A 21,481-nucleotide genomic window follows, 5' to 3' on the forward strand; every position below is an offset into this window, starting at 1 on the left:
TGTCCCTAGCTAGCTCCAAAATATAAGCCAACTAAATGTAGTTTGTGGAAACCTGTTTTTCTTATCAAAGCATCCAACATGAAAGAGTTTTTTTGTTGTGTGATTCTAATTTATTTTCTCTGTTTTGGCTTATAGCACCAGTGCTGTAATGAAGGAGGAATGAAAGCTCTGTGTTCGAAAGCACACAACAATACACACTCGGCACACGTTTTGAGCCCTCTCAGTGAAGGCTGTGACTTTATTTATTAACACTGTGTGATGAGACACACAATTAAACATCCCTTTTCGACTTCTGCGAGGAGGTGCTGTGATCAGAGCCTCCCTGAACGTCCCTGCTTGCCTCACGTGTCTCTGTCAAAGCAGCATCACGAGGATGCGGGGCAAACTTTAAACACAATTCGAAGTCCTCCTGACAAGTTACGTAAGGCCTCATTCTTGCCTCCCACATGCTGTCGTCATGTAGACCCAAAAAACAACTCATCCACTGTAGATCCAACCTTTTCATTTTTCCATTTGAGGGATTACATAGCCCAATCAATATATTTGAGAGCTTTGATGTAAATGGTACCACGTTCAAATCCTTCACACCAAGCCACCCACCAGCCGGGAAGGACAAAAGCAGCTTTGTCTCAGTCTCTACTTGCCTTGCTCTACATGTCCCAAGATGCTTTGTTGCTTTGTGTGCACATCTTTTTAAGGGTCTCCCTTTCTCTCTCCATCTCTCTCTGTCTCTTTCTCCATCTCTCCCTCGCCCTTCCACTTTCCCACTGGTGATTTGTTTTTCTCCTGTGGGATTTGGGATCCCATTCATTCAGAGTGCATTGTTCAGCTCTTATCCATTCTAGTGGATGGGCCCCGAGATGCAGAATGGGTGACTGTGGGTGCTCTCGTCTCTGCCTTCGCTCTCTCGCTCTTTCTCTCTTTCTCTCTCTCTTTCTCCCCCCAACTTCTCGCCACCCCACTCCTTGCTGCTTGCCATACGATGATGTCATGGCTCCTATTTGCTCCGGGGGTACCCATTGATTCGATCTCCCCATTACACACTCTCTATATCTCTCCTGTCCACCCCGCTCTCTCCCCAACCTCCACTCCTGTTTTCCTCAGCCAATCCCCTTCCCAAATTCTTTCGCCTCTTAAAAGGCGCCTGGGGGATTTGGGTATGTTTGGATGTTGTTTAGCACACCCACGGTACATGCTTGACACCCAGATAGGCGAACCATCAACCCTGCAAATCCAACTGCAACTCCCATTTAAATCTCATTGATTTAACGTCCCCCTTTTATTCTCCCACTCCTGTGATCAGCTTTTATTTCTCTTTGGTTATTCAGCCTGGTTTGTTTTACACCCAGTTTGTGAAGTAATCATTAATCCCCTGTTAATCTGTTGGCCATTTTGTAGAAGCTGGTAGAAATGCTTAAGAGTGCCATTTTCAGATGTGCGTGTGTGTGTTTTTTCTGTTCGTCATTTTAATTTTTTTGGCATTTATTTTTGAGAAGCTGCTCTGCCACTTGGCTGAACTATGCTGGGGTGAGAAATCTATTTGAGTTTAAACAAGACGCACTGATTGCAGAAGCATAGAGCCAAATCACATCCATTCATTCCAGTGAAAGTTATCTGATAGGCATACAGAATGAAAAGGCTGTTTTTGCTTTATTCAAATGCCAGATATTGATAGTAATGTAGACATATCATCCCATCATGAACAGGTTTGGATGTTTACTCTTCTGGTTTCTATTGTAATTGTCGCCGTGTTCTTTTGTTTTTCGAGCTGTCTTTGTCTGCTTGCATCACACTGTGACGAGATGTAATCACAATGAAAGGATCTGAGCTATAGGCTTTTTGCCTGCCTTGAAATAATGATTATAATGAGTGGGTTGCAGCCTGACACTGCTGTCGTCTGACTTGCAATGATAGGGCAAAGACTGCTCCCTCTGCCTATATCAACAAATTGTCACCAGTTTCTTATTGAATGCCCACCCTCTTTGATGCTACACTGGTATTTGACTGTTGAAAGATAAAACAGTACTTTTGAAATTACTTCATATGTTCAGAGTGGAATTTATTTGCTTCACCTGCACCATGGGTATAGATGTATACACAGTACACATGTATAGACATATATGGATTCAATTAGGCTCTTGACTACAACTGTAAAGCACCAGTGGAACACCAAATGTTGCTCCTGCTGTGCAGACAGCTGTATTGACTGATCAGAAGCATATGCGATCCGTTGTATTTGTGAGATGGACAAATAAACACGATTTTCTACAAAACCTGTTTTCTGATTTAACAAAAATGAATCAAGCATCTCAAATGGTGTCTAAAAACAGGCAGCCATACAAGAAATGGCCATTTTAAATACACACAAGTATTGTACTGTAATACACAACATCTCTGTCTGTGTGTTACAAGTACATCTTAGGTGGCTGAAGGTACATATCAGAGATCATGATGTCATCATGTTTCCTAGCAACCACTTAGTAATAGGCTAAAATGACCTCTTTTTTGCCTATATGTACCTACAGCTCTCTAAAAAGCTTTGAATCGTTTTCATTTCATAGTCAGCTGCACCAAACGCTACTGTAGCATGGACGTGTGGTAATTAAAGAACAAAGAAATATAACCCCAATCAAAAAAACAAACAAAAAAAACGCTGTGTAAAAAGGTAAATAAACACAGAAAGTGCTTATTTTCAAACCTCATAAACTCATATTTTATTTACAGTAGAACATAAAAACATATTAAATGTCTAAACTAAGGAAATGAACATTTTAACAAACAAGGTTATTTCATTTTTGACGGCAGTAACATGTCTCAAAACGTTGGGAAAAGGCCACATTTACCATTGTGTCACTTCCCCTTTTCTTTTAACAGCCTGTAAACGTCTGAAGTCAGTTTCTGGACTTTTGGGAGAGGAAAGATGTCCAAGTCTTTTTTGTTGTATTTTTTATTTCATGATGCATGAAATTTTAGTTGGTGACAGGTCTGGACTGCAGGTGCACCTCTTCTACTGCAAAGCCATGGTGGTAGTAGCAGCAGTATTCGGGTTATCATTGTCTTGCTGAAATATGTAAGGCTTTCCAAGAAAGAGATGTTGTCTGGATGGGAGCATATGTTGCTCTAAAACCTGTATATACCTTTCAGCACTGATGGCACCTTTCCAGATGTGCAAGCTGCTAGGTCCATAGGCATTAATGCACCCCCATACGATCAGAGATGCAGCCTTTTGAACTGAGCACTGATAACAAGCCAGATGGTCTCTCTGTAGTTTTTAGCACAGAGGACGTGATGTCCATGTTTTCCAAAAATAATTTCAAATTTTGATTAATCTGACCACAGAACACTTTTCCTCAGTTCATTTTAAATGAGCTCTGGCCCAAAGAAGGCAGCAGCATGTTCTTATATAACTTCTTCTTTGCTTGATAGCACTTTAACCAGCATTTTTTGGATTGCACAGCAAACTGTATACACAGTCAGTGATTTCTGGAATCATTTTCAGAAATCATCGAGTCCATGCAGTGTTTTCCATCATGCCTGATTTTTAATACAGTGCCAGTCAGAAGTGACGGGCATCCACTATTGATTTTCAACTTTGTCTTTTGCGTGCAGAGATTTCTCCAGATTCTCTGAATACTTTGATGATGTTATACTGTAGACGATAAGATATTCAAAGAATTTTCAATTTTATGTTTAGGGGCTTTATTCTGAAATTGTTGCACAGTTTGTAGAGAGACCATCAATTTTAAAATGACCGATTATTTTTCATGAAACAATAAAATCTCTCAGTTTGAACACTTGATATGTTTTCTGTGTTCTGTTGTAAATAGGACAAGAGTTTATGAGATTTGCAAACCATTGCATTCTTGGTTTTTTTTATTGTTCATTTTTTACATTTTCCAAAACATCTCTGTGTTTTCAGAATTGGGGTTTTAAGTGAAAACTACACTTGACCTGGCACTGAATACCTGCTTTTCTCCTTCCTTTTGATACTTACATTTTTAGGTTTCCACCCTCAATAAATAGATTTTGTATTTTGGCATTAACTATAGAACAGGAAAGAAGTGGGAAAACTTCATTGTCTCTTCTCATAGCTACAGTATTTGTTGATGACACCATATTTATATCTGGCTTTGTGGTGTTCGGTCGAGATGGAATGTTTTGCTGTATTGGAAGGATCACGGCTATTGTCTCTTGCAAGCTGTACTGTAAACTGCCCCTCAACCCTCCCCACCCCATATCTCTTTTTCTGTCTCTCTCTCACACGCACATTTCAGTACTCCCCCTTCTCTTTCCTTGTGTATGAGAGCGACAGTGTCTACATACCATAGGGGCACAGGGTGGCTGCCTTGGTAATCGTCTAGGGCTGCCACATAGCAGAAAGAAGCAGGCCTGCAGTGGTGAATAGCAGCCGTTACTCGTCCTCTGCAAGCCTCTCTCTCTCTCCTTAACGGACCCAGCTCATTTACCCATGACCTCCACTCTAACCTTGTGCCAACTTAATACATTAAAATGCCTACTGTTTCAAAATGGAGGCCCTGGCTGAAGGGGTTGAGTGCCTCTCATGCTTAAATCTGGCACGCCAAGCCTTAGTTAAGGCTCGTGCTATAAGATGTTGGCTAGCTGCACTTCTTCCTCAACTCACCCCACACACATTTAGATGATTAAGGTTTGACACAGATTTTTTTTAGCTGTGTTGTCTCGATATCATGTTGTAGTAAGCAGATTCAGAGGTGAGCATCGGGTTTGGTGGAGGAAACTTTAAGTTTGCTCGTACAACTTGGGGCTTGTCAAATAACAAGCATAAAATGGGGGTTATATGCAAAAGGAGCCCAAAATTTAGAGCTCTTAAATTAGTTCACATCATGCAGTCAATACAGTATATAGTCTTTGCAGCTTTCCTGTGGTAGCTGCACATCAGTGGGAACATTATTTCCCAGCCCTGTTGGAAAGGAGACCGAGTGTATGAGCTTGGCAGCAGAGGCTGGTACATGACATGGCATCTTCCCTGTTTCTGCATATCAGGCGAGGGTACCTAGCTGCCACCACCATAATGATCCTGTTATGGCTCACAAGCGGCTCGTGTTCCTTGGCTTGTTTGTCTTGGCGCTTGAGCTGATCGTGTCTCCATTTTCCCTGGCTCGCAGCGTCAAGCCTCCTGATTTAGATGCTCTTAAACATGAGTGTTGTTGGTTTAAAAAAAGAACGCGGTATGAATTTGAGGAAATAACGGACTGTGTTAGATCAGCATGTGGGTGAAAACGCAAGGAACTGCAGCTGTTCGATACCAGCTGATGATGTGAGCTTCTAACAAAGTGTTAATGAGAAATATATACAAGCAATTAGTGTGTTTCCTGCAGGTGTTCTGCATGTTGGAAAGGACAACTGTGGAAAAATATCCTGACCTGATTCTCCCAAAATTCTCTTCTTTGACAGTTTTACCGGTATTAACAATAAGCTCAATGAGTGCAGCTCAGTGAACAAACACTCATTAAGCTTCTACTTTGTCAGGAATGCACCAGAAGAGCATTGTTTATGTCTGCAGTGCTGCCAGACACATTTAAATGGTTTTAATAAAGTCATTCAGTAATTGTTCATGAGAAATTCAAAAGTGGCTTCAAGTTACACACGACTTGCTTCAGCTCCACATGATGCACAACGCAGTGCCAGCATTTAGTTGCCTTGAGTTTGTGGAAAATAACTTTAGGGTAGATGCCTCTTTTAACTCATTTTTCGTTCCAATACTCATTGCATTAGTAAACATTAATTTAAAGTTAACATTACATCATAAATAAAGTTGTCTTATTGAAGATTTTTGGATAAATACATAAATGTGATCAATACCAATGTTTATGAGAAATAAACGGCTTGTCCTTCGACTGCTGTTTCACCTGTCGAATGCATTTGAGGTAAAGTAATTCACTAGAAGTACTTGAAATGTTATTTTGAAATGCTTCTGCTGAGAGTTTGAACTCAAAATCTGTGCTGAAGATGAGCTCCTTCAGCACTGAGCAAGATTTGTGACTTCTTAACTCAAACCCAATCCAGTGAGTAACTTAGACAAGTGTGATGTTGAAAATTGGACAAACTTTGACTGATTTCAATTGAACTTCTAAAAAGTCTGATTTATTTATTTATTTTTTAATTAGGGAAGATTTTACTGCTTAAAAATTAAGCTGTTTAAAAACAACATATCAGACTACCCTTGTACCCTCAACTTAAAAAAAAGAATCTAGGCAGTATTCCAAGAAATCTTCTTCACCTGTTTAAGGCGTTTTAATTGTATCTCATTGGTGTGGGCATAGCCTAAATGAGCTGAAAGCATTGCGAGGGTTGATCTGAAAATCAGATGCTGAATAGCACTGGATAAACGGTCCACACAGGCAGCATTTCCTCTGCCCACGGATAAGCTGCCAGCTCCAGTCATTCCAGTTCAGGACTCAGTAATTTTTAGGTGCCTAATATGATTTGCGTCCTTTCAGCGTTGTCACCCTCCAACTAAGCAGCGTGGGCGGTGTGAACAAACAATGTGAAAGCACCAGGCTACTTCCAGACAGGTGCCATTCTAACAGGATATACTGTACTTCCACATTAGTTACATTTCTCCAACTACTCTTGCTTTTGTTTACAGTTTGTTCTTATTTCATCTCTTCACCAACTCTCTTTCGCTTTGTCAGTGTTTATAAGTCCTGGTGGCCTAGTCGTTTTAAAAAGAGTATTATATAACTCCCCAAGACCCTGGTTTTGGTGCCAATATCAAGCATTGTCAGGAGTGCTGACAAACTTGCAAAACTTTAAAGTTGTGCTTTATATACACTCACTGGCTACGAAAGGTGTTAGGTACACCTGTTCAACTGGTCTTTAATGGACGTATCTAATCAGCCAGTCACGTAGAAAGGTGATTTAAATTACTTGAACATAATTGTTGGTGGCGAACCAACTGGTCTGACTATTTCAGAAACTATTGATCTACAGAGATTTTCCTGCACAACCACTTCAGTGGTTTACAGAGGCAGGTCTGAAACATAGAAAATATCCAGTGAATAGTAGTTCTATGGGCGAAAATACCTTGTTGATGTCAGAGGTCAGAGGAGAATATCCAGTCTTCTTCAAGCTAGTGGGAAGGAAACAGTAACCAAAATAGCCTCTTGTTACAACCAAAGTATGCAGGAGTAACTCTGAATGCACAATACATCAAGTCTTGAAGAAAACAATTGTGTTCGCTCATTGAATACCTGTATACTTGGCCCTTTTTCAGACCCTTTCAATTTTGTAATTTAATATGCACCTTTATTAATTTAACATATTTCACATTAATTAAAACCCATCACTCTATATTTTATTAATTTTCTCAAAGTAAAACTTAAAGAACAGTATATTTGGGTATATAAAATATGAAGTATTCAGACCTTTTACTTAGTACTTGGTTGTACCGCCTTTGGCAGCACTGACAGACTCAGGTCTTTGTGGAAATTTTGCTATAAGCTTGGCACAGCTTTCTTTTGGGTTTTTTCCCTTTCTTCTTGGCAAAATCAGCCAGACTCTTAGCTGGGATGGGGAGTGTTGATGTACAGACCTTTCAGGGAGTTTATTAATAATACATTTTTTTTTTTTAAATTCGAAAGCTTGTTTTGCTTTAGTTTTTATAGATCATTATCAGTTATCCTGATAATTTAACTAATAAAAACAGATTTTTTAAAAGAAATAAATGAACCATTTCGTGCAAATGTGACAGTTTTCTAGAACCAGAAGTAATCACAGCAAATTTGATAAAAAAGCTTACACTCGTGGAACATTATTGCACCGTAGTGAACATATCACAGTCCAACTGTACTAGTCTTATGCTGTTGCACATGTTTACATATTTATATGAATTATAATCCCGACGTTTACTTTCCTTCATCCTCTGATTGAGTTGAGCAGAATGAATGAGGTGGGGAATGTACCATGTGCAATTGGCGAGGAAGCTATTTTTGGCTGCACTGAAGGATGAGCCAGTTACATCTGAATAGACGAGGAATGATTCTTCCATCAGTGGTGAAAAAGCCACTTTTTTCCCACTCCATCATTGCCGATGTCTTATCTACACCAATCTTAGTGTATCTTACCAACTTTGCAATCACCTATCCTTCTTTTTCCACCTCTTTTTGTCTTCTTCTAACTCAGGTTATTTTTCCTTGTACCATCTTAATGAACATATTCCCTTCTGCCTGGCTCCTTCATCTGTGCGATAATTGCAGCAAGCATCGCATTGTTATCAGAAGCCCATGACAATTTGTGTTTGAGAGAATCGCATTTGTCACCTGCTATTAACAATATGGAGCTATTTAATTAAGAGGACACAGACTCACAGGAACAGATGTGAGCTTGGTGCTATATGCTGCCATCATTGCATCTTAGTGTTCAGACAGTGTGTGACTTGAGTGTTCATTATTTGCAAAAGTAGATTTTGTTTTCTAGGAAAGGCAAATGTAGGAACTTGAAATAGGTTTATAGATTTAAACACAGAATATTAATTTGTTGATTATCTTTGTTTAAGATTAACTTTGGTCTGTCTGAACTTCTGCAAATAATAAATTTCAGCATTCATATTTTTTGTTGAAGACATGTCCAAACTCACAAACATGCACAGCCACAAGCAGCAGGCAGAAGATAAATTCTTAAACTCTCTGTTCATTTTTCACGCAACTGATTTTGTCACTTACTGCGAGTACCAACAAGCCGAACACCATGAACACATTTTGAGGCTAGAAGTGTGTGCATATACCTCTGTCAGTGTGGTCAGAGGGATCATCTATATTAACTCTGTAAAATCCACATATATTCAATGGCTAATTATATAAAACAGATGAAAGATTACTTAAACATTTAAGTTGATTTTAAAAATTGCAGATTATTAATTTTTCTCACACACAAATAAGCTTTTCATCTTCTCAGCTCTACACTTATTCGGCTTTGTGCTATATTCAATATTTGTGCTCTGGCTGTTCTCTTATTTGAAATTATCTGTGCTCGCCCCACCCTGTGTTTGAAAGAAAAGGTGCACAATGTTTCCTTCGGCAGGGATGAGTGGTTTGCTTGACTAATGTGACAAACTTCTACCTGTGTAGCATGAAGACAAACCTCAGCACACAACAGGTATAAATGTTGCATCTTCCCTTGGAGAATGATTTGAGCTTGAGTTTCTAAATATTGCATGATTGTCCTCATTGTGAGCACGGGGTGATTACAGGTGTCTATCACAACAAAGGAAATATTGCAGTGCGTTGAAAGAGCCTTTGTTTCAGTGTAGACAGCACACTGAGTCATATTTGAACTTGTTTACACGTCTGCCTGTCTGTTTCCTGATAATGTGGGTCAGAGAAAATCCATCAAGGCGGCGAGAAAAAGAGACGGAAAGAAAATAGTATTCCTTATTCCACATGTGGCTGTCAGCCTGCTTGTCAGTCTGTGTACTCTTTTCTGTTATCACAGTCTGTAATACCTCTTATTAGCTCCAGGTCCTAGCTATCCAGCTATATTTTGTTTGCAGCTTTTGCAACCGTGTCAGTTCCCCTGTAGCATATCTGATGGGAGTCGAGCACTCAGTTCTTTGTTTAGAGGCTGCATTATGAATTATAGATACAGGAAGCTCCTCCAATATGTCACCTTCTTAGGCTTGGTGGAACACACACTTGAGAGTGCTAGACTCGATGCAGACACACAAACACACAGAGAAGCACACCATTTGAGGTGAATGTATTCAAACCGAGGCTAAATTGTGTATATGTAAGTAACAGATGCATAGCAGAAAACTCATAGTGTAGAGACACACAGCAGGTGGTCTCTTGGAGAACTATTCTTTTTTTATTCTGAACGCTTTCCATAGTCACCCACAGCGCTCCAAATACATACCCCCTAGAAATCTATGCAGGCTTTGGTTGTCTTCAGTGCTGCTGTCAGAGCCAAACTCAGTGAACGCACACACATACAAAAAGCACCTGTTATTGACCTTTCTCGCAGAACTGGCGCAGGAATACTTGCAGCGTAAAAATCATTAGCCTATGGAAATAAGCTCGTGGTTTATAGTTCTTTTTCTGAGCTTAACAGATAAGAACGTGTGTGAAGTTTCTCTAACAGGACTTTTCACACATCTTTTCAAACTGGGATGTGGTCCATTTTATGTTGTGTCTGCTGAAATCTTCATTCTTTTTCTTCGCTGCCACACTACTACATTATGTTGTGTTGTCTTCTGTTGTTGTTGGACGCCATGCAAAAATTCATGCTGGTAATAACAGCATTGTACTGACTAAGTGAACATCAATCAGGCTTTGTGCTGTATAAGATCTTTCATGTAGGATAGTGTATTTCAGAGTACTTCACAGACGATTGAACAAGCTGGTAATTACACAGCGTTAAAAAAATGAGCAGTTAATAAAAAGCTTCAAAGAAACCCTTTGTTAAATTAATAAAAAAGACAAAAAAATGAATAAAATATACAAATTAATTACACTAAAGATTAGTGAATAAAATAAGAGCAATATATATATACTATATACTGAATATACTTGACAGCAAAAGGCGTGGCATGTTACAAGTTGTAAAGAAACCCTCAGATACAGTAAGATGAACTCATTTATAACAGTAAACAAAGCTGGTAACAGTTTTACACAGTCTGTTTGTTAAAAGTGACCATAACTTTGACCGGTCATGGTTACTTTTGCTGTTCTAACAATGACTGCTTTTGTTTCCTTCCCTCTTTTACTGTGATGCGGTGTTGGCTTTGTTTTCTCAGGTTTTAGTATTTTACTTTTCTTACATTTGAATATTGTTATTGAAATTAGACCCAACTACAAATAAAGTGGTTTCTTCCTTCAACTAGGGTCTTTACTCTACTCTACTTTACTCCATGGATCTTACATTGCTGGGCAGACAAAATGTGATCTGTATTTCGGGACTGAATGAGCACACTCCCCTAAAGCCTAATGTTGTAGACCTAATTTTAACTCCTTGATGTCGCCAGGTGTCAGATCTGGAGCTTCTCCAAAGAAAATAATTTGCAACAGAAGATAAGTCTGTCTGGAAATGCACCCACTGGCAATTTCAAAAGAAAAAGATGCATGTTTTGGTTGAGAGCTGCCAAAACCAGGAGGTATGCACATTCAGACAAAGCAGCTGTGAGTTCGTAATAGGAAGCTCAATCCTGAAAGCAGCCCTAGGCCTGCGGAGCTAAAGTCTCACTCTTTCTTAATTACACCTCTTAATTTGGCTTCTGGTCCTTGTGCCTGGTCACAAATATTTATTGGAGCATGTTTGAGTAGTGAAATAACAGATACATTCTTACATTTAATGATGTTCTTTTTAATGTCTGTACAAATTGAGTAATGGTGAGTGTGTCTTACTGTGGCAGCAGTTATGTTCTAAGGCCATTAGCCAGCCATGATCTGCTGCAGCACTGCAACTATTTTCTAAATGATATAGGGGGAGAACGGGGAGAACGGAGGAGTAAGCACTTCTGTTATCATCTCCTTGTCAGATCCTCACAACCACAGCCCTCTATTACTCTGCTAATAATAGAGGCAAGCTTTATCGCTTGGATCACTATCACAGTAGGAAAAAAGAGGGAGAATGAAAGAGAGGCTGCTATGCAATATTGACAAAACTCATATTGTCAGAATTGTGTAAAGAAGAAAGGAAAATAGACAGGCAGGTAGAGAAGGATGTTGTCACTGTAAGTCTAAAAGCAAGTGCTTATCAATGTTTGATTGGCATCTTAAAGACGAAACAGAGCTTGGGATAAAAGAGGTGTGTGTATGTGTTTGTGTAGTGAATACCTTGAACGTGTGTGGGTGGAAGTAGGTGGAGTCGGACCTTCTCCTGGTTTGAGGTGTATCTGATGTTATCAGACTGCATACTGGGGTTCCACCAAACTAGAAAGATAGCTTTACAGCATCTAGCCTCCTTTCAAAGCACGACTCAATCTGTGCTAAATTTGTATCCCTGATGTGGAGTTAGGGGAGATAGGTGCAGATTAGATGCATAGCAGGAAGGAAAACCATGTTGTTTGTAGTGGTTTTGGCTGTTTCTTCAGCCGTTAGCTAACGTGCTGATGTGGAAGAGGCTGAACGGGAGGATGTTTGTGTAGCTGTCAGAGGAGTTGTTGAAGTTTAGCCTATTTGTGGAGATGGGAAAGTCATTTTGAGGGAAGAGAGAGTTCAGAAACATTTATTTTATGTCAAATATTTCTCTGATTGGAGTTTAACATTTAAGCCTCCGAGTCCATTGTGCGTGGTATTTATTTTTGTGCTCAGCAAAGTTAAACAAGAATTTACGAGGCTATTTTTAATGTCTAGGATTATGTAGTGACATTTCCTTGGGTTATTCTAGTGCTTTGATCATTAGAACGAGCCTTTTCTGTATTGTCTGGAGCAGAAACTCTCACAGAACTTGTATCATTGTCGGTAGTTCTGCACTGTCACAGCAGTTCTGCAGAGTCTGTACAGAGGCAAAATATGAAGGCTTTGAACACACACAGACACACATACACACACTCACAAAATCAGTCTGTCTCCTTCTGAAATACATACATATGCAAACACACACTGTCCATCTTCATTTTCCTCTCTCAAACATACCACATCCACAAACACTCGCACACAGACACACTGAAAAAGTCCCTTTGGTCATATATTCTCTTTGCTGTGTCAGGGTGTGCTGGCTGTCTCTGAACGTACTTACACTCTGTGTGTACGCATGCTTGCAGAGAAAGCATAAGTGTGCATATATGATCACCAAAGTGTGGTCTGTATGTAGACAAGTTGGGATTGTTGTCTGTATATTTGAGAGAGTATATCAGAAAGTTTCTTGTCAGTTATAAATAATAGAGAGAGCCTAATCTGAAAGTGAAAGCCGTCAGATTGACAGTGGTGCCTTTGATGGTTTGGTCTTTTAAACAATGAAAACCAATTAGGTGGGTCAGGAGCCTTGGGAGCAAGACGGAAAAGAATCCGATGCCACCGTTCTGTCATCAGCGGCGTCAATCATCACTTGGGAACGGCTAACAGACTCTTTATTTCTCTCATGCTCACACATGAAAGAGGTTTATACACATATTCAGGATCTACAACTGCACTGAATCGTTTAGTTATCTGGGTTGCTCTGTAGCAAAATTTGGATTCAGCCATCAAAGCGATTGGTAAGAAAGCTTTTGGAATGTAGCAAAGCAACAAATTAGATTTCAATCTTCAGTCATCTCAGTTTAGTCATTTAAGTAAATGTCCCCAAGGCAGCTGAAGAATGCATATCAATGAATTTGTTTTGTTTTCCTGCGTCTGCTACTGAAAACAAAGAAGTACATTTATTCGATTATGTCTGAATGTACAATTGATTATCAACACCTCACCGGAGACTTTGAGGTGATCTGATCTTTTTTCTGCAGCCTTTAAGAATTCAGTTTTAGCTTTTAACCAGTGACATCCAGCAAAAACACACCATATCGCTTATTGCCGTTCACTTACATATTATGGTTTTATTAAAACAGGCGGGTACTTGCGCATGTATTGGTTCTTTTTTCAGTGTCCTCAAAAAGACATTTACACTGACTAATAAACTGCTCTACTGGGTACTGGGCGGTTCTTGGGCGCCTGGAGCCCTGGGACCCTGATCTCTGCTCACACCAGTCGACTCTGGTCCTCTGGGACTTCCACCCCTTGGCCGTGGGTGTTCCATCTAGGGCCTTGCTCCTTCTCTTACTAGGATGGGAGCACAGATATCACCGAGATGTGTGGCCTTAGGTCCTCGGTACTCTTGGGGCTGTGGATGGCCCGGTTCTCCTGGATCCATCTCTGTCTGCCTCTGGCTCCTGGGGGGGGGGCATTTTTGCGGAGTGCCACCCTCAATTTTAAGTACATTTCGTGACAATGTCACATACACACTCAACACTCTTTTTCTCTCTCACACTAATACTCACTCTCTCACGAACACACACACTCAAGCTTTCTTTCCTTCGAGGTGTAGATTTTTGTCTCACAACATTGCCATTGCTATTGGTTGTGATTTATTAATGTGCGAATGGTGGTAAGAACCAAATACGCAAGTGTGCACCCTTCATAAATCCGGCGGTAATTTTGTGTACGCACTTGTTATTTGCAAAGGATAAGAAAATTTCTACACACATATTAGTAAATGAGGGCCATTAAGCTCTTGCTGCTAGGTGCACTGAAGCTACACCTTTTGCATTCAAAACGTTTTAATACCTAATGCTAAAGTCACAGTTAGGGCTGGGCCATGCTTTTTCCGCCATGTGCGTACGAAAACAAAGGCACTGCGCATGCGCGTTTTACCCATATTCTATCGCGATATTTCATTTTCTTATCATTGCCTAACATTATACTGGTGTAACCGAATGAGAAGGGCGAAAGCAGATCGTTGAATGAAACAGATGAACCAGAATTGGTTTGAAAAAATGCTGCAACTTCAGTGGTGTGGAACTGGTTTGGCTTTCGTCCGTCAGATACACACCAAAGCACAATTTTTGGTAGAGCATGCAAGTGGGCCGTCGTTATTACCATGTTTTTCAGAAAATAAGGCACACTTAAAATCAATCCTTTGATTTTCTGAAAAATCTTATAATCCGGTGCGCCTTATGTATGAATTCTGGTCGTGCTTACTGACCTCGAACCAATTTTATGTGGTACACGGCGCACAAAAATCTGTCAAAAAATGTTTTAGTACAACTTTGGTAAGCTACGAAGCCGCACTGCTTGATGGATTGTTGGAGCATTACGACTACCGTAGTCGGGAGCCTCGCGGAGTGATACGTACTGTTCTTCAACATAATATTACCGTATTGTGTGTGTATAACCTCTTTTTAAGTTTTGTGGATATTATACATGGTTATGCTCAAGATGTCGGCCAATTTCCACTGGAAATGCCTTTTGGTTAAACTGTCAGCAAGGAATTTGCAGTGTTACATTTTTATATAACTTTAATGCACATAAAAAACAGCTGCTTGTTTAAGTGAAAATACATTGATGAAGTTTTTTGCACTAATAAAGTTGTGGAGTTGTAAAGTATTTTGTCTTGCGTCAGTTATATCCTCCATTATATCGTTATCGCAAATTTTCAAATATATATCGTGATAAATATTTTTGGCCGTATTGCCCTGCCCTAGTCACAGTAGGGAAAACAGATGTTGGAAACTGTGGCATGACCAAAGTTACTGTGACCAGTTATCAAGACCAGTGTTGGTCAAGTTACTTGAAAAAAGTAATCAGTTACTAATTACTGATTACTTCCCCCAAAAAGTAATCCCGTTACTTTACTGATTACTTATTTTTGAAAGTAATTAATTACTTAGTTACTTAGTTACTTTTTAAAAACACGATTTACAACCTGAATAGGTGATAAAGCGATAGATCTTTCAGCCCAATTCTACTTTTTCCTGCATAATTCATCATACAAAATGTAATCAAATGGAAAAGTCTCTTTTTAAAACTTGTTTTATTAGTTTTAATCTTTTAACTTTATGCATCAAGCAAAAATTAAATTATATGCACATTCTCTGACTGGAAGAAATTTGTTTAACATTTAAACCTATTTTCTGCACATTCCAGCACATAAAAAAAAATATTTTTTTGTGTTTACACTCACTCTTTCAAATAGATGCAAGTAAAACACAGCAGAAAATAAATAAAATCAAAGACTAGCGGTCCTGTTGCTCTATTTTCACCTGTAAAGCAGGACTGGGTTAGGCGGAGGTTTACCCTGGTGCAGGTGTGCTGCAGCGGTCAGTGGAAGAATCCGCGAGTTTCTCTGTGAGTTTCACATTACGTCGTAGTACACTCGGTGCTTGCTTGGAAGTTTAGGGTTTTTTTCGCTGTAAAAGAAGTTTTCTTCCACGCACAACGGACACTAATGTTTTTGTCACTTTTATGGAATCAAACTCAAAATAAGGTTAGTACTTCCACGCTTTAAACGCTGCATGCTACACTCTGTCCCGCACTCGATATATTATGATCTGCAGACAGCTGTTGTCACGAACGTCGCACTCGCTTACGTCACTGTCATGAGGCGTTCTCGCAAAAAAAATCACGGTTTTAGTAACGCAGTAACGCAGGCGTTCCTACGTGAAAAGTAACGGTAATCTAATTACCGTTTTTGCAATAGTAATCCCTTACATTACTCGTTACTTGAAAAAAGTAATCAGATTACAGTAACGCGTTACTTGTAACGCGTTACTGCCCATCTCTGATCAAGACTACGATAAAACAATAATATGACTAGTAATATGTCCGCTATCCATTCAAGTTGGCAGTTATATGAGAACTGTTTCTGATCATACGGCGATTAACTCTGTGAAAATTGCAAATGCATTGCATCTGCATGCATAGAAATTCTCATTAAACGGGACTTCGCAGTAACTTCAGCCAGAAACTCATACAACCAGTTGACAACCAGTTCAGCAAAGTCCGTTATTGAAAAGAGATGTGTCATAAATGAATTGTGGTGCACACACTGACTGAATGTTTAGCACAGTGTCTGCATTTATAAACTAGACTGTGATTATTTGCAAATCTTCGCCAGTCTGTCTGAAGGTGATTGCAGTCAGTTCTCAAACTGTGACTGTTTGAAGACAGATTTACTCCCAGCAGGTGAGCCATGCAGTTGTCTTGTGATTCAATCTCTGGACAACCACTTGTTCACCACAAATGCCAGCAGTCTGTTGCTGAATGTGGAAAAAAATTTATTGTAATTACTGTGCAAACATCAGTTATTCCTAATCACGAGGGAGTTGCCATCCTGTTTTTACTCTAGTGTGGCTGAGCCATAATGCTGGTTTCTGATAAATACTACCACAAAGGCAGCTGTTCAAAATTTGATGTTAATTTGAACTTTGGTAACTTCTGGCTTTTAGGTCATCTTTGGGATGGATTGCCAGTAGTTTCTATGATAAGGTCCAGGTTCCACACAAAGCTGCACTCTGAACTAGTGTGATAGTGATGGCCTTTATTCTCTTTCTCTGAGCTGTGTCAGTTTGACTGTTTAGCCAGCCAAATGTGCCATCCTCATCAAGGTGCTCAGCTTTGCCCTTTTCAATAATTCATCCCCAAATTTGCAGGGAGGAGTCGATGTTAGTCTAACAGTTAGCCATACAGGGGAACGCTTCTTCTAATTAGAGTGACATGCAGTCCCTATCGGTCAGCGTTAAATGTCATTAGAATAGCAGCCAAATACCATGTGTGTGCTGTTTAAAGCAAAGTCACAGCCGCTAGATTGAAAGTGGCAGTGTAAACTGTGGCTGACCTGACAGGGATGAATATGATTACAAGTGCAACACTCACATACACTCACTGCCAGGCTCACTTTATAAACATGAGCCATTCACTCATGCTCATTCACACAAATAGAGTATAAGCCTGTGAGCTTGCATATTTCTAAATGTTGTCTTTCTTTTCTCCCCCTTTTCTTTCTCTCATGTATTCCTTTTGTGAATTTCTTTAAAACAGCTACATAAACTACACGAGACAAATGATAATGAACCGAGGCATTTTTAGCCCTCCACCACTTCCCTCATCCCCAGCAATAAGTAATGCAACACTTTAGTAGGCAGTGTATTCTCTTGGAGCTAATTAGAGATTAGACAAACACACACACACACAAAGACACAGATGCTCATAATGCACACATGTATACATGCAAACAGCAGCCATAGTGCTGTGAAGAGTTATAATTACAAAGTCTAATTCCTGTGCTGTTTTACATTATTTATGAAGCATACAGGGTGTCACACTGACCTTCCTCTAATGATGGTGCACACATATGCATAGACTCACACGCTCTCTCATGTTCAGGCATTATGTGCAAACAGATGTGCAGTGCACACACTCCACACTTGTTGGTTTCTTTGTGTTTGCAAGGACACATTCATTGGGATGCGTACCCTAAACATTATGCTTTAGGTACAGATAAGCAACGTAGAAAAAAATATACACACATCCATACCAAAAAAACCACGGGGAAGGTACTGGGCTCAAAGCAAGTCAACATTTTGAATGTAAAAAAATCAACAGCTCACACACCAGAAGACTCCAATTTCATCTCTTTATTGCAGCTGTAACATTTCGAGCACAACTGCTTTTCATCACACAAACAAGGTACAGGTGCAGTGAGGTCCTAAAGTATTTGGGCAGCACAAAGTTTTGGTAATATTTGGTGATTTTGTCTCTAGACCATCAAGATGTGATTGGAGTGCATTTAATTTCAAGGGTTTAATGAAAGTATTGAATTAACTGTTTAGGAATTACAGTGATTATTATACACAGTCCCACAGTTTCAACGGCTGAAAAGTTAATTGGACAATTAAGCAGTCATGAGGTCCAGGTGAAGCATGTTCCCTCATTATTTCATGACAAATTAAGCAGATAGAAGATCTGAAGTTGGATCCAAGTGTTGAACTGAATTCTCCAAGAAATGTCAATGAAAGTGAAGGAGGCCATCATTAGACTGGACAAAATAAAATTTGATTTAATTAATTTAATTGTCATATTTCTTGTTTATTTAAAAAAAAAAGGAAAGCCCTTGAACTGTGACTATATAAACGGATTTATGTCCCCACTAAATGAGTAATGCGTATACACACACACACACACACACACACACACTCAGCTGTAATTCCCCCTAGTGCTCTGAATATATCCCCCCATTTTAAAGCAACTATAAAAGCCTTCCAAGTGGCTCCCAGCTGTGACTTGGTGATGGTTCAACAGCTTGAAGGTTGCATTAATTTTCAGTTTGTATAATGTGTTGTTGAGAGCCAAATAAAACTGACACTGTTGCATGAAAGACAGCCAACTTATTGTTTAAAGAAGGGCAGTAGTTGTTGGCACTGTTTTTCAATATTAGCATTAGCATTGTACAGTTGATATGAATGGCGAAGGATTACCATTGAAGATATCTGACAGTGCAGATGTGGCGTTCAGCTCGATATTTGATGTGTAGGTAGATTCAGTGCACATGGCTCTAGCTTAGCTGTTTAAGTGATTGCCAGTGGCAGAGATTATGTACTGTAGTTTGACATTTTTTTCTGAAATCTGTGCTATTCTCCTACACAGTTTTGTTCATACCGTTTGTCACTGTGCAATTGCACAGAGTGAACAATGTAGAAGATGACAGCTTGTCAGATAGGCCAGAACATGCCAGTGTTGGTGGGTGTTGAGAAGTAATCCTCATTGTTCTAAGTCTAGTACAAGTGTCAGAACCCACTTGTTTATGTAGGCGTCTTCTTCCTCTACGTTTCACAGACTTTGGCCCCTTCATACATATATGTAAGTTTCTGTACAACAGCAAAACGGGCAACCTTTCTTGGGCATGTAACATACACACGTTGGTGTTGCACATCTTTTTACACAAACAACTTGCAGTGGTTGTTATTGATTAAATGCATCCTGCAGGTGATTCCCCCCCCCCACACACATCCTGTTGTGTATGTCAGGAAAACTGGACGCCGTGTAAACAAAACTGCTGGGATTTAACTTTGCCTGCAGCTTTGAGAGTAAAGCCACAGAAAGCAAAGGTTACCAGAGCTAAATGTCACATGCCCCAACTCTCCAAGGCAATATTAAACTCGCTTTGCATGAAGTTTATATTGTTTTCAATTTTCTCCTAGATATAGAGAAGCCAAGTAGGTTAAATAAAGACAGAACAGAAGAGAGAAGAAAAACTTTACTTGTCCTCTCTGCATTCGCTTTCACTGTGTGTGCCATTTTTCTCTCACACCATGTTAGAATTTGGGAATACTCCTGCTGTTGCCCTTGACCAAGGAGCTGGAGCTGGCCACTGGGTGCTGCACTGTGAGTGCCTGCTGCCTCTAATTAGATTGGATGGGTCAAATGAAGAAGACAAATTTCCCCAAGGAGCATGTAACATATCTAACATTACTTAAAGACTTAAAGTGTGGAGGCTTGTGGTGTCTCTTATGATATTACTCATTTTATATATAAATATATACATATATTAAAAGTCTCTTTATGTTAAGCAATATTAATGACAAACTCTCTCAGTTAGGAACCTCTGATGATATAGATAGATGATCCTGGCTGAATTTTCTGACATGCCTGTTAATTTCTTTGGCTGCCTTCTGCTAAGCGAAGCCCATTTTAGTGTAGTAATTTTAATTTGTGAGAATGTTTTTCTCTGTCATGCTACAGCACACCCACCTTTTCTCCTTCCAACTCAGCCCCCCTTTAACACACACACACACACACACACACACACACACACACACACACACACACACACACACACACACACACACACACACACACACACACACACACATTAATAACATGGCACAGGGCGTAATAAGTTATTTCAGAGTGTTTGTTTACTGTATGAGATACATGGGTCACCAATTAAGCCAGTGGGAGTGGTTCACATTGCTCATCTGATAAACATGCTGGCAAAGGGTGAGAGAACAATGGACAAAGAACTAAAGTGTCTGCATGTCTTTTCATGTTGCCTCATTCTTGGAATGGCTCTCCATTCTCTGTTTTTTTTTTTGTTATCAGAGATCTTATGTAAATTTGACGAACAGGAAGATTTCTCAGCGTACTTTTTTCTCTATGACATGACTCATCACACATTTGTAGTTAACCACTTTACAATAATAAACACAGTCTCGATTTGTCAGTGACTGTTCTTTTTTAAGAGAGACAAACATGACAGTTAGCCGTGAAATGACAGCAACGAAGTAAACAAACAGCTGATATATGGAGTTAAAACAGTTGGTAAAAGATCTTTTTGTTTTGTCTTATTAACACTGAGAAACATAGTCAATTACATCATTTTGAGGGAACAGAGAGAAAAAATAAATGGTCCTGTTCTTTGTTTCTTGAAATCATTTTGGCAAGAATGTGCTTTTTATGCATTCCTTTTCACCGACTGGATAGGATTTAGATGTGTTCAGCATCTTATTTGAATAAGGTGTCGGCTTCTTGTAAGCTTCATCCTGCTCTATTTACTGGTCTGGTAGCCTTTTGACAGATTTCATAAAGCACTTTTACAATAATGTCCATTAAGCACAATTTTTCTTTCTGCTGCAGCCCTCTGGGAAAATGACTCCAGTCTAAAGCAGACTTTTGTTTGGGGTTGATAAATTCCCTTGTGTGTGTGCGTGCGTGCGTGCATTTGTGTGCGTGTGGTAATGTGCTTGCTTGAGTATGCATGTCAGTGTCATTGTGACTGCCACGGGGCTGATAGCAGAGAGAGGAGCTGACAGTAGCTTCTCCTCAGCTTTGCCCGTAGACCTGGGAAACCTCGATAAGACACCCAGCCTCTGAAGGCTCTAAAAAAGACACATTGGTGTGAAGAGCAGTATGAAGAGATAGGTTAGTGAGGAGGAGGAGAAAGGAGATGAGGAAAGGAGGAAGGTGGCAAAGGGGGTGGCAAGGATGGAAAAATCATTTTGGCAGTTGCTTCCAAGAAGGCTGTTTCCTCTCTCTGCTAT

At 39.7% G+C, this 21,481-nt stretch overlaps 1 protein-coding gene across 1 annotated transcript in view; it reads left to right on the forward strand.

Annotated features, from left to right (window-relative positions):
* The window catches only part of commd10 (COMM domain containing 10), a 65,319-nt gene that overhangs the window by 14,185 nt on the left and 29,653 nt on the right, over window positions 1–21,481 (forward strand). The gene's annotated exons all lie outside the window — the stretch shown is intronic.

Source organism: Oreochromis aureus, linkage group 12, assembly GCF_013358895.1.
Source record: "Oreochromis aureus strain Israel breed Guangdong linkage group 12, ZZ_aureus, whole genome shotgun sequence".
NCBI classification, from domain to species: Eukaryota; Metazoa; Chordata; class Actinopteri; order Cichliformes; family Cichlidae; genus Oreochromis; species Oreochromis aureus.